General features: G+C 36.7%; 2 non-coding genes and 31 pseudogenes across 2 annotated transcripts; all 33 read right to left on the reverse strand.

Moving 5' to 3' along the window:
- Positions 1-52, reverse strand: part of LOC148464684 (5S ribosomal RNA) — a 119-nt pseudogene extending 67 nt beyond the window's left edge.
- A 116-nt stretch (positions 53-168) lies between these two features.
- LOC148464685 (5S ribosomal RNA) lies at positions 169-287 on the reverse strand (annotated as a pseudogene).
- Positions 288-403: 116 nt separating this feature from the next.
- Positions 404-522, reverse strand: LOC148464686 (5S ribosomal RNA; annotated as a pseudogene).
- Positions 523-638: 116 nt separating this feature from the next.
- On the reverse strand, positions 639-757 carry LOC148464687 (5S ribosomal RNA; annotated as a pseudogene).
- Positions 758-872: 115 nt separating this feature from the next.
- On the reverse strand, positions 873-990 carry LOC148464688 (5S ribosomal RNA; annotated as a pseudogene).
- A 116-nt stretch (positions 991-1106) lies between these two features.
- On the reverse strand, positions 1107-1225 carry LOC148464689 (5S ribosomal RNA; annotated as a pseudogene).
- A 117-nt stretch (positions 1226-1342) lies between these two features.
- LOC148464690 (5S ribosomal RNA) lies at positions 1343-1461 on the reverse strand (annotated as a pseudogene).
- Positions 1462-1577: 116 nt separating this feature from the next.
- Positions 1578-1696, reverse strand: LOC148464691 (5S ribosomal RNA; annotated as a pseudogene).
- A 117-nt stretch (positions 1697-1813) lies between these two features.
- LOC148464692 (5S ribosomal RNA) lies at positions 1814-1932 on the reverse strand (annotated as a pseudogene).
- A 115-nt stretch (positions 1933-2047) lies between these two features.
- LOC148464693 (5S ribosomal RNA) lies at positions 2048-2166 on the reverse strand (annotated as a pseudogene).
- Positions 2167-2282: 116 nt separating this feature from the next.
- On the reverse strand, positions 2283-2401 carry LOC148464694 (5S ribosomal RNA). Its single transcript, XR_015873738.1, has one exon. It is a non-coding gene; the product is annotated as a 5S ribosomal RNA (ribosomal RNA).
- Positions 2402-2516: 115 nt separating this feature from the next.
- Positions 2517-2635, reverse strand: LOC148464695 (5S ribosomal RNA; annotated as a pseudogene).
- Positions 2636-2751: 116 nt separating this feature from the next.
- Positions 2752-2870, reverse strand: LOC148464696 (5S ribosomal RNA; annotated as a pseudogene).
- Positions 2871-2986: 116 nt separating this feature from the next.
- LOC148464697 (5S ribosomal RNA) lies at positions 2987-3105 on the reverse strand (annotated as a pseudogene).
- Positions 3106-3221: 116 nt separating this feature from the next.
- LOC148464698 (5S ribosomal RNA) lies at positions 3222-3340 on the reverse strand (annotated as a pseudogene).
- Positions 3341-3456: 116 nt separating this feature from the next.
- On the reverse strand, positions 3457-3575 carry LOC148464699 (5S ribosomal RNA; annotated as a pseudogene).
- A 116-nt stretch (positions 3576-3691) lies between these two features.
- Positions 3692-3810, reverse strand: LOC148464700 (5S ribosomal RNA; annotated as a pseudogene).
- A 115-nt stretch (positions 3811-3925) lies between these two features.
- On the reverse strand, positions 3926-4043 carry LOC148464701 (5S ribosomal RNA; annotated as a pseudogene).
- A 116-nt stretch (positions 4044-4159) lies between these two features.
- On the reverse strand, positions 4160-4278 carry LOC148464702 (5S ribosomal RNA; annotated as a pseudogene).
- Positions 4279-4395: 117 nt separating this feature from the next.
- On the reverse strand, positions 4396-4514 carry LOC148464703 (5S ribosomal RNA; annotated as a pseudogene).
- A 116-nt stretch (positions 4515-4630) lies between these two features.
- LOC148464704 (5S ribosomal RNA) lies at positions 4631-4749 on the reverse strand (annotated as a pseudogene).
- A 117-nt stretch (positions 4750-4866) lies between these two features.
- On the reverse strand, positions 4867-4985 carry LOC148464705 (5S ribosomal RNA; annotated as a pseudogene).
- A 115-nt stretch (positions 4986-5100) lies between these two features.
- LOC148464706 (5S ribosomal RNA) lies at positions 5101-5219 on the reverse strand (annotated as a pseudogene).
- Positions 5220-5335: 116 nt separating this feature from the next.
- On the reverse strand, positions 5336-5454 carry LOC148464707 (5S ribosomal RNA). The gene has a single exon (XR_015873740.1). It is a non-coding gene; the product is annotated as a 5S ribosomal RNA (ribosomal RNA).
- A 115-nt stretch (positions 5455-5569) lies between these two features.
- Positions 5570-5688, reverse strand: LOC148464708 (5S ribosomal RNA; annotated as a pseudogene).
- Positions 5689-5804: 116 nt separating this feature from the next.
- On the reverse strand, positions 5805-5923 carry LOC148464709 (5S ribosomal RNA; annotated as a pseudogene).
- A 116-nt stretch (positions 5924-6039) lies between these two features.
- On the reverse strand, positions 6040-6158 carry LOC148464710 (5S ribosomal RNA; annotated as a pseudogene).
- A 116-nt stretch (positions 6159-6274) lies between these two features.
- On the reverse strand, positions 6275-6393 carry LOC148464711 (5S ribosomal RNA; annotated as a pseudogene).
- Positions 6394-6509: 116 nt separating this feature from the next.
- Positions 6510-6628, reverse strand: LOC148464712 (5S ribosomal RNA; annotated as a pseudogene).
- A 116-nt stretch (positions 6629-6744) lies between these two features.
- On the reverse strand, positions 6745-6863 carry LOC148464713 (5S ribosomal RNA; annotated as a pseudogene).
- A 115-nt stretch (positions 6864-6978) lies between these two features.
- Positions 6979-7096, reverse strand: LOC148464714 (5S ribosomal RNA; annotated as a pseudogene).
- Positions 7097-7212: 116 nt separating this feature from the next.
- Positions 7213-7331, reverse strand: LOC148464715 (5S ribosomal RNA; annotated as a pseudogene).
- A 117-nt stretch (positions 7332-7448) lies between these two features.
- Positions 7449-7500, reverse strand: part of LOC148464716 (5S ribosomal RNA) — a 119-nt pseudogene continuing 67 nt past the window's right edge.

Consider the following 7500-nt stretch of genomic DNA (forward strand, 5'->3'; position numbering starts at 1 on the left):
GCTACCAAGTTCAGAGGAGATTGGTTATGTCCAGTGTGGATTGGCTGTAGGTGCTCAAAAGCATTAACTTTAGACCTCTATTACTTCTTAACTCACGGAAATTCATTGATAGGTTGAAAAAATTAAATGTAAAATGTAATAGAAAAGAATGTTATGCCAGTATAAAATTACCTACAGCACCTGGTATTCCCAGGTGGTCTCCCATCCAAGTACTAACCAGGCCCAACACTGCATAGCTTTCAAGATCAGTCGAGATTGGGCATGTCCAGTGTGGTTTGGCTGTAGGTGCTCAAAAGCATTAACTTTAGACCTCTTTTACTTCTTAACTCAAGTAAATTCATTGATAAGTTGAAAAAACTAAATGTAAAATGTAATAAAAAAGAATGTTATGGCTGTCTAAAATTACCTACAGCACCGGGAATTCCCAGGTGGTCTCCCATCCAAGTACAAACCAGGCCCAACACTGCATAGCTTCCAAGATCAGACGAGATTGGGCATGTCCAGTGTGGTTTGGCTGTAGGTGCTCAAAAGCATTAAATTTAGACCTCTATTACTTCTTAACTCAAGTAAATTCATTGATAAGTTGAAAAAATTAAATGTAAAATGTAATAGAAAAGAATGTTATTGCAGTATAAAATTACCTACAGCACCTGGTATTTCCAGGTGGTCTCCCATCCAAGTACTAACCAGGCCCAACACTGTATAGTTTCCAAGTTCAGACGAGATTGGGCATTTCCAGTGTGGTTTGGCTGTAGGTGCTCAAAAACATTAACTTTAGACCTCTTTTACTTCTTAACTCAAGTAAATTCAATGATAAGTTGAAAAATGAAATGTAAAATGTAATAGAAAAGAATGTTATGGCAACATAAAATTACCTACAACTCCTGGTATTCCCAGGTGGTCTCCCATACAAGTACTAACCATCCCAACACTGCATAGCTTCCAAGATCAGACGAGATTGGGCATGTCCAGTGTGGTTTGGCTGTAGGCACTCAAAAACATTAACTTTAGACCTCTTTTACTTCTTAACTCAAGTAAATTCATTGATAAGTTGAAAAAATTAAATGTAAAATATAATAGAAAAGAATGTTATTGCAGTATAAAATTACCTACAGCACCTGGTATTCCCAGGTTGTCTACCATTCAAGTACTAACCAGGCCCAACACTGCATAGTTTCCAAGATCAGACGAGATTGGGCATGTCCAGTGTGGTTTGGCTGTAGGCACTCTAAAAATTTAACTTTAGACCTTATTTACTTCTTAACTCAAGTAAATTCATTGATAAGTTGTAAAAAATGTAATGTAAAATGTAATAGATAAGAATGTTATGGCTATATAAAATTACCTACAGCACCTGGTATTCCCAGGTGGTCTCCAGTCCAAGTACTAACCAGGCCCAACACTGCATAGCTTTCAAGATCAGACGAGATTGGGCATGTCCAGTGTGGTTTGACTGTAGGTGCTCAAAAACATTAACTTTAGACATCTTTTACTTCTTAACTCAAGTAAATTCATTGATAAGTTGAAAAAATTAAATGTAAAATATAATAGAAAAGAATGTTATTGCAGTATAAAATTACCTACAGCACCTGGTATTCCCAGGTTGTCTACCATTCAAGTACTAACCAGGCCCAACACTGCATAGTTTCCAAGATCAGACGAGATTGGGCATGTCCAGTGTGGTTTGGCTGTAGGCACTCTAAAAATTTAACTTTAGACCTTATTTACTTCTTAACTCAAGTAAATTCATTGATAAGTTGTAAAAAATGTAATGTAAAATGTAATAGATAAGAATGTTATGGCTATATAAAATTACCTACAGCACCTGGTATTCCCAGGTGGTCTCCCATCCAAGTACTAACCAGGCCCAACACTGCATAGCTTCCAAGATCTGACGAGATTGGGCATGTCCTGTGTGGTTTGGCTGTAGGTGCTCAAAGACATTAACTTTAGACCTCTTTTACTTCTTAACTCAAGTAAATTCAATGAAAAGTTGAAAAATTAAATGTAAAATGTAATAGAAAAGAATGTTATGGCAGTAGAAAATTACCTACAGCTCCTGGTATTCCCAGGTGGTCTCCCATCCAAGTACTAACCAGGCCCAACACTGCATAGTTTCCAAGATCAGACGAGATTGGGCATGTCCACTGTGGTTGGGCTGTAGGTGCTCAAAAACATTAACTTTAGACCTCTATTACTTCTTAACTCAAGTAAATTCATTGATAAGTTGAAAAAATTAAATTTAAAATGTAATAGAAATGAATGTTATGGCAGTATAAAATTACCTACAGCACCTGGTATTCCCAGGTGGTCTCCCATCCAAGTACTAACCAGGCCCAACACTGCATAGCTTCCAAGATCAGACGAGATTGGGCATGTCCAGTGCGGTTTGACTGTAGGTGCTCAAAAACATTAACTTTAGACATCTTTTACTTCTTAACTCAAGTAAATTCATTGATAAGTTGAAAAAATTAAATTAAAATTTAATAGAAAAGAATGTTATGGCAGTATAAAATTACCTACAGCACCTGGTATTCCCAGGTGGTCTCCCATTCAAGTACTAACCAGGCCCAAAACTGCATAGCTTCCAAGATCAGACGAGATTGGGCATGTCCAGTGTGGTTTGGCTGTAGGCGCTCAAAAACATTAACTTTAGACCTCTTTTACTTTTTAACTCAAGTAAATTCATTGATAAGTTGAAAAAATGTAATGTAAAATGTAATAGAAAAGAATTTTATGGCTAAATAAAATTACCTACAGCACCTGGTATTCCCAGGTGGTCTCACGTCCAAGTACTAACCAGGCCCAACACTGCATAGCTTCCAAGATCAGACGAGATTGGGCAAGTCCACTGTGGTTTGGCTGTATGTGCTCAAAAGCATTAAATTTAGACCGCTATTACTTCTTAACACAAGTAAATTCATTGATAAGTTGAAAAAATTAAATGTAAAATGTAATAGAAAAGAATGTTATGGCAGTATAAAATTACCTACAGCACCTGGGTTTCCAAGGTAGTCTCCCATCCAATTACTAACCAGTCCCAACACTGCATAGCATCCAAGATCAGATGAGATTGGGCATGTCCAGTGTGGTTTGGCTGTAGGTGCTCAAAAACATTTACTTTAGACCTCTATTACTTCTTAACTCAAGTAAATTCATTGATAAGTTGAAAAAATTAAATGTAAAATGTAATAGAAAAGACTGTTATGGCAGTATAAAATTACCTACAGCACCTGGTATTCCTAGGTGGTCTCCCATCTTAGTACTAACCAGGTCCAACACTGCATAGCTTCCAAGATCAGACGAGATTGGGCATGTCCAGTGTGGTTTGGCTGTAGGTGCTCAAAAACATTAACTTTAGACCTCTTTTACTTCTTAACTCAAGTAAATTCATTGATAAGTTGAAAAAATTAAATGTAAAATGTAATAGAAAAGAATGTTATGGCTGCATAAGATTACATACAGCACCTGGTATTCCTAGGTGGTCTCCCATCCAAGTACTAACCAGGCCCAACACTGCATAGCTTCCAAGATCTGACGAGATTGGGCATGTCCAGTGTGGTTTGGCTGTAGGTGCTCAAAAATATTAACTTTAGACCTCTATTACATCTTAACTCAAGTAAATTCATTGATAAGTTGAAAAAATTAAATGTAAAATGTAATAGAAAAGAATGTTATTGCAGTATAAAATTACCTACAGCACCTGGTATTTCCAGGTGGTCTCCCATCCAAGTACTAACCAGGCCCAACACTGTATAGTTTCCAAGTTCAGACGAGATTGGGCATTTCCAGTGTGGTTTGGCTGTAGGTGCTCAAAAACATTAACTTTAGACCTCTTTTACTTCTTAACTCAAGTAAATTCAATGATAAGTTGAAAAATGAAATGTAAAATGTAATAGAAAAGAATGTTATGGCAACATAAAATTACCTACAACTCCTGGTATTCCCAGGTGGTCTCCCATACAAGTACTAACCATCCCAACACTGCATAGCTTCCAAGATCAGACGAGATTGGGCATGTCCAGTGTGGTTTGGCTGTAGGCACTCAAAAACATTAACTTTAGACCTCTTTTACTTCTTAACTCAAGTAAATTCATTGATAAGTTGAAAAAATTAAATGTAAAATATAATAGAAAAGAATGTTATTGCAGTATAAAATTACCTACAGCACCTGGTATTCCCAGGTTGTCTACCATTCAAGTACTAACCAGGCCCAACACTGCATAGTTTCCAAGATCAGACGAGATTGGGCATGTCCAGTGTGGTTTGGCTGTAGGCACTCTAAAAATTTAACTTTAGACCTTATTTACTTCTTAACTCAAGTAAATTCATTGATAAGTTGTAAAAAATGTAATGTAAAATGTAATAGATAAGAATGTTATGGCTATATAAAATTACCTACAGCACCTGGTATTCCCAGGTGGTCTCCAGTCCAAGTACTAACCAGGCCCAACACTGCATAGCTTTCAAGATCAGACGAGATTGGGCATGTCCAGTGTGGTTTGACTGTAGGTGCTCAAAAACATTAACTTTAGACATCTTTTACTTCTTAACTCAAGTAAATTCATTGATAAGTTGAAAAAATTAAATGTAAAATATAATAGAAAAGAATGTTATTGCAGTATAAAATTACCTACAGCACCTGGTATTCCCAGGTTGTCTACCATTCAAGTACTAACCAGGCCCAACACTGCATAGTTTCCAAGATCAGACGAGATTGGGCATGTCCAGTGTGGTTTGGCTGTAGGCACTCTAAAAATTTAACTTTAGACCTTATTTACTTCTTAACTCAAGTAAATTCATTGATAAGTTGTAAAAAATGTAATGTAAAATGTAATAGATAAGAATGTTATGGCTATATAAAATTACCTACAGCACCTGGTATTCCCAGGTGGTCTCCCATCCAAGTACTAACCAGGCCCAACACTGCATAGCTTCCAAGATCTGACGAGATTGGGCATGTCCTGTGTGGTTTGGCTGTAGGTGCTCAAAGACATTAACTTTAGACCTCTTTTACTTCTTAACTCAAGTAAATTCAATGAAAAGTTGAAAAATTAAATGTAAAATGTAATAGAAAAGAATGTTATGGCAGTAGAAAATTACCTACAGCTCCTGGTATTCCCAGGTGGTCTCCCATCCAAGTACTAACCAGGCCCAACACTGCATAGTTTCCAAGATCAGACGAGATTGGGCATGTCCACTGTGGTTGGGCTGTAGGTGCTCAAAAACATTAACTTTAGACCTCTATTACTTCTTAACTCAAGTAAATTCATTGATAAGTTGAAAAAATTAAATTTAAAATGTAATAGAAATGAATGTTATGGCAGTATAAAATTACCTACAGCACCTGGTATTCCCAGGTGGTCTCCCATCCAAGTACTAACCAGGCCCAACACTGCATAGCTTCCAAGATCAGACGAGATTGGGCATGTCCAGTGCGGTTTGACTGTAGGTGCTCAAAAACATTAACTTTAGACATCTTTTACTTCTTAACTCAAGTAAATTCATTGATAAGTTGAAAAAATTAAATTAAAATTTAATAGAAAAGAATGTTATGGCAGTATAAAATTACCTACAGCACCTGGTATTCCCAGGTGGTCTCCCATTCAAGTACTAACCAGGCCCAAAACTGCATAGCTTCCAAGATCAGACGAGATTGGGCATGTCCAGTGTGGTTTGGCTGTAGGCGCTCAAAAACATTAACTTTAGACCTCTTTTACTTTTTAACTCAAGTAAATTCATTGATAAGTTGAAAAAATGTAATGTAAAATGTAATAGAAAAGAATTTTATGGCTAAATAAAATTACCTACAGCACCTGGTATTCCCAGGTGGTCTCACGTCCAAGTACTAACCAGGCCCAACACTGCATAGCTTCCAAGATCAGACGAGATTGGGCAAGTCCACTGTGGTTTGGCTGTATGTGCTCAAAAGCATTAAATTTAGACCGCTATTACTTCTTAACACAAGTAAATTCATTGATAAGTTGAAAAAATTAAATGTAAAATGTAATAGAAAAGAATGTTATGGCAGTATAAAATTACCTACAGCACCTGGGTTTCCAAGGTAGTCTCCCATCCAATTACTAACCAGTCCCAACACTGCATAGCATCCAAGATCAGATGAGATTGGGCATGTCCAGTGTGGTTTGGCTGTAGGTGCTCAAAAACATTTACTTTAGACCTCTATTACTTCTTAACTCAAGTAAATTCATTGATAAGTTGAAAAAATTAAATGTAAAATGTAATAGAAAAGACTGTTATGGCAGTATAAAATTACCTACAGCACCTGGTATTCCTAGGTGGTCTCCCATCTTAGTACTAACCAGGTCCAACACTGCATAGCTTCCAAGATCAGACGAGATTGGGCATGTCCAGTGTGGTTTGGCTGTAGGTGCTCAAAAACATTAACTTTAGACCTCTTTTACTTCTTAACTCAAGTAAATTCATTGATAAGTTGAAAAAATTAAATGTAAAATGTAATAGAAAAGAATGTTATGGCTGCATAAGATTACATACAGCACCTGGTATTCCTAGGTGGTCTCCCATCCAAGTACTAACCAGGCCCAACACTGCATAGCTTCCAAGATCTGACGAGATTGGGCATGTCCAGTGTGGTTTGGCTGTAGGTGCTCAAAAATATTAACTTTAGACCTCTATTACATCTTAACTCAAGTAAATTCATTGATAAGTTGAAAAAATTAAATGTAAAATGTAATAGAAAAGAATGTTATTGCAGTATAAAATTACCTACAGCACCTGGTATTTCCAGGTGGTCTCCCATCCAAGTACTAACCAGGCCCAACACTGTATAGTTTCCAAGTTCAGACGAGATTGGGCATTTCCAGTGTGGTTTGGCTGTAGGTGCTCAAAAACATTAACTTTAGACCTCTTTTACTTCTTAACTCAAGTAAATTCAATGATAAGTTGAAAAATGAAATGTAAAATGTAATAGAAAAGAATGTTATGGCAACATAAAATTACCTACAACTCCTGGTATTCCCAGGTGGTCTCCCATACAAGTACTAACCATCCCAACACTGCATAGCTTCCAAGATCAGACGAGATTGGGCATGTCCAGTGTGGTTTGGCTGTAGGCACTCAAAAACATTAACTTTAGACCTCTTTTACTTCTTAACTCAAGTAAATTCATTGATAAGTTGAAAAAATTAAATGTAAAATATAATAGAAAAGAATGTTATTGCAGTATAAAATTACCTACAGCACCTGGTATTCCCAGGTTGTCTACCATTCAAGTACTAACCAGGCCCAACACTGCATAGTTTCCAAGATCAGACGAGATTGGGCATGTCCAGTGTGGTTTGGCTGTAGGCACTCTAAAAATTTAACTTTAGACCTTATTTACTTCTTAACTCAAGTAAATTCATTGATAAGTTGTAAAAAATGTAATGTAAAATGTAATAGATAAGAATGTTATGGCTATATAAAATTACCTACAGCACCTGGTATTCCCAGGTGGTCTCCAGTCCAAGTACTAACCAG

The sequence above is a fragment of the Taudactylus pleione genome, unplaced genomic scaffold, assembly GCF_031769625.1.
Source record: "Taudactylus pleione unplaced genomic scaffold, aTauple2 ptg000967l, whole genome shotgun sequence".
Taxonomy (NCBI): Eukaryota; Metazoa; Chordata; class Amphibia; order Anura; family Myobatrachidae; genus Taudactylus; species Taudactylus pleione.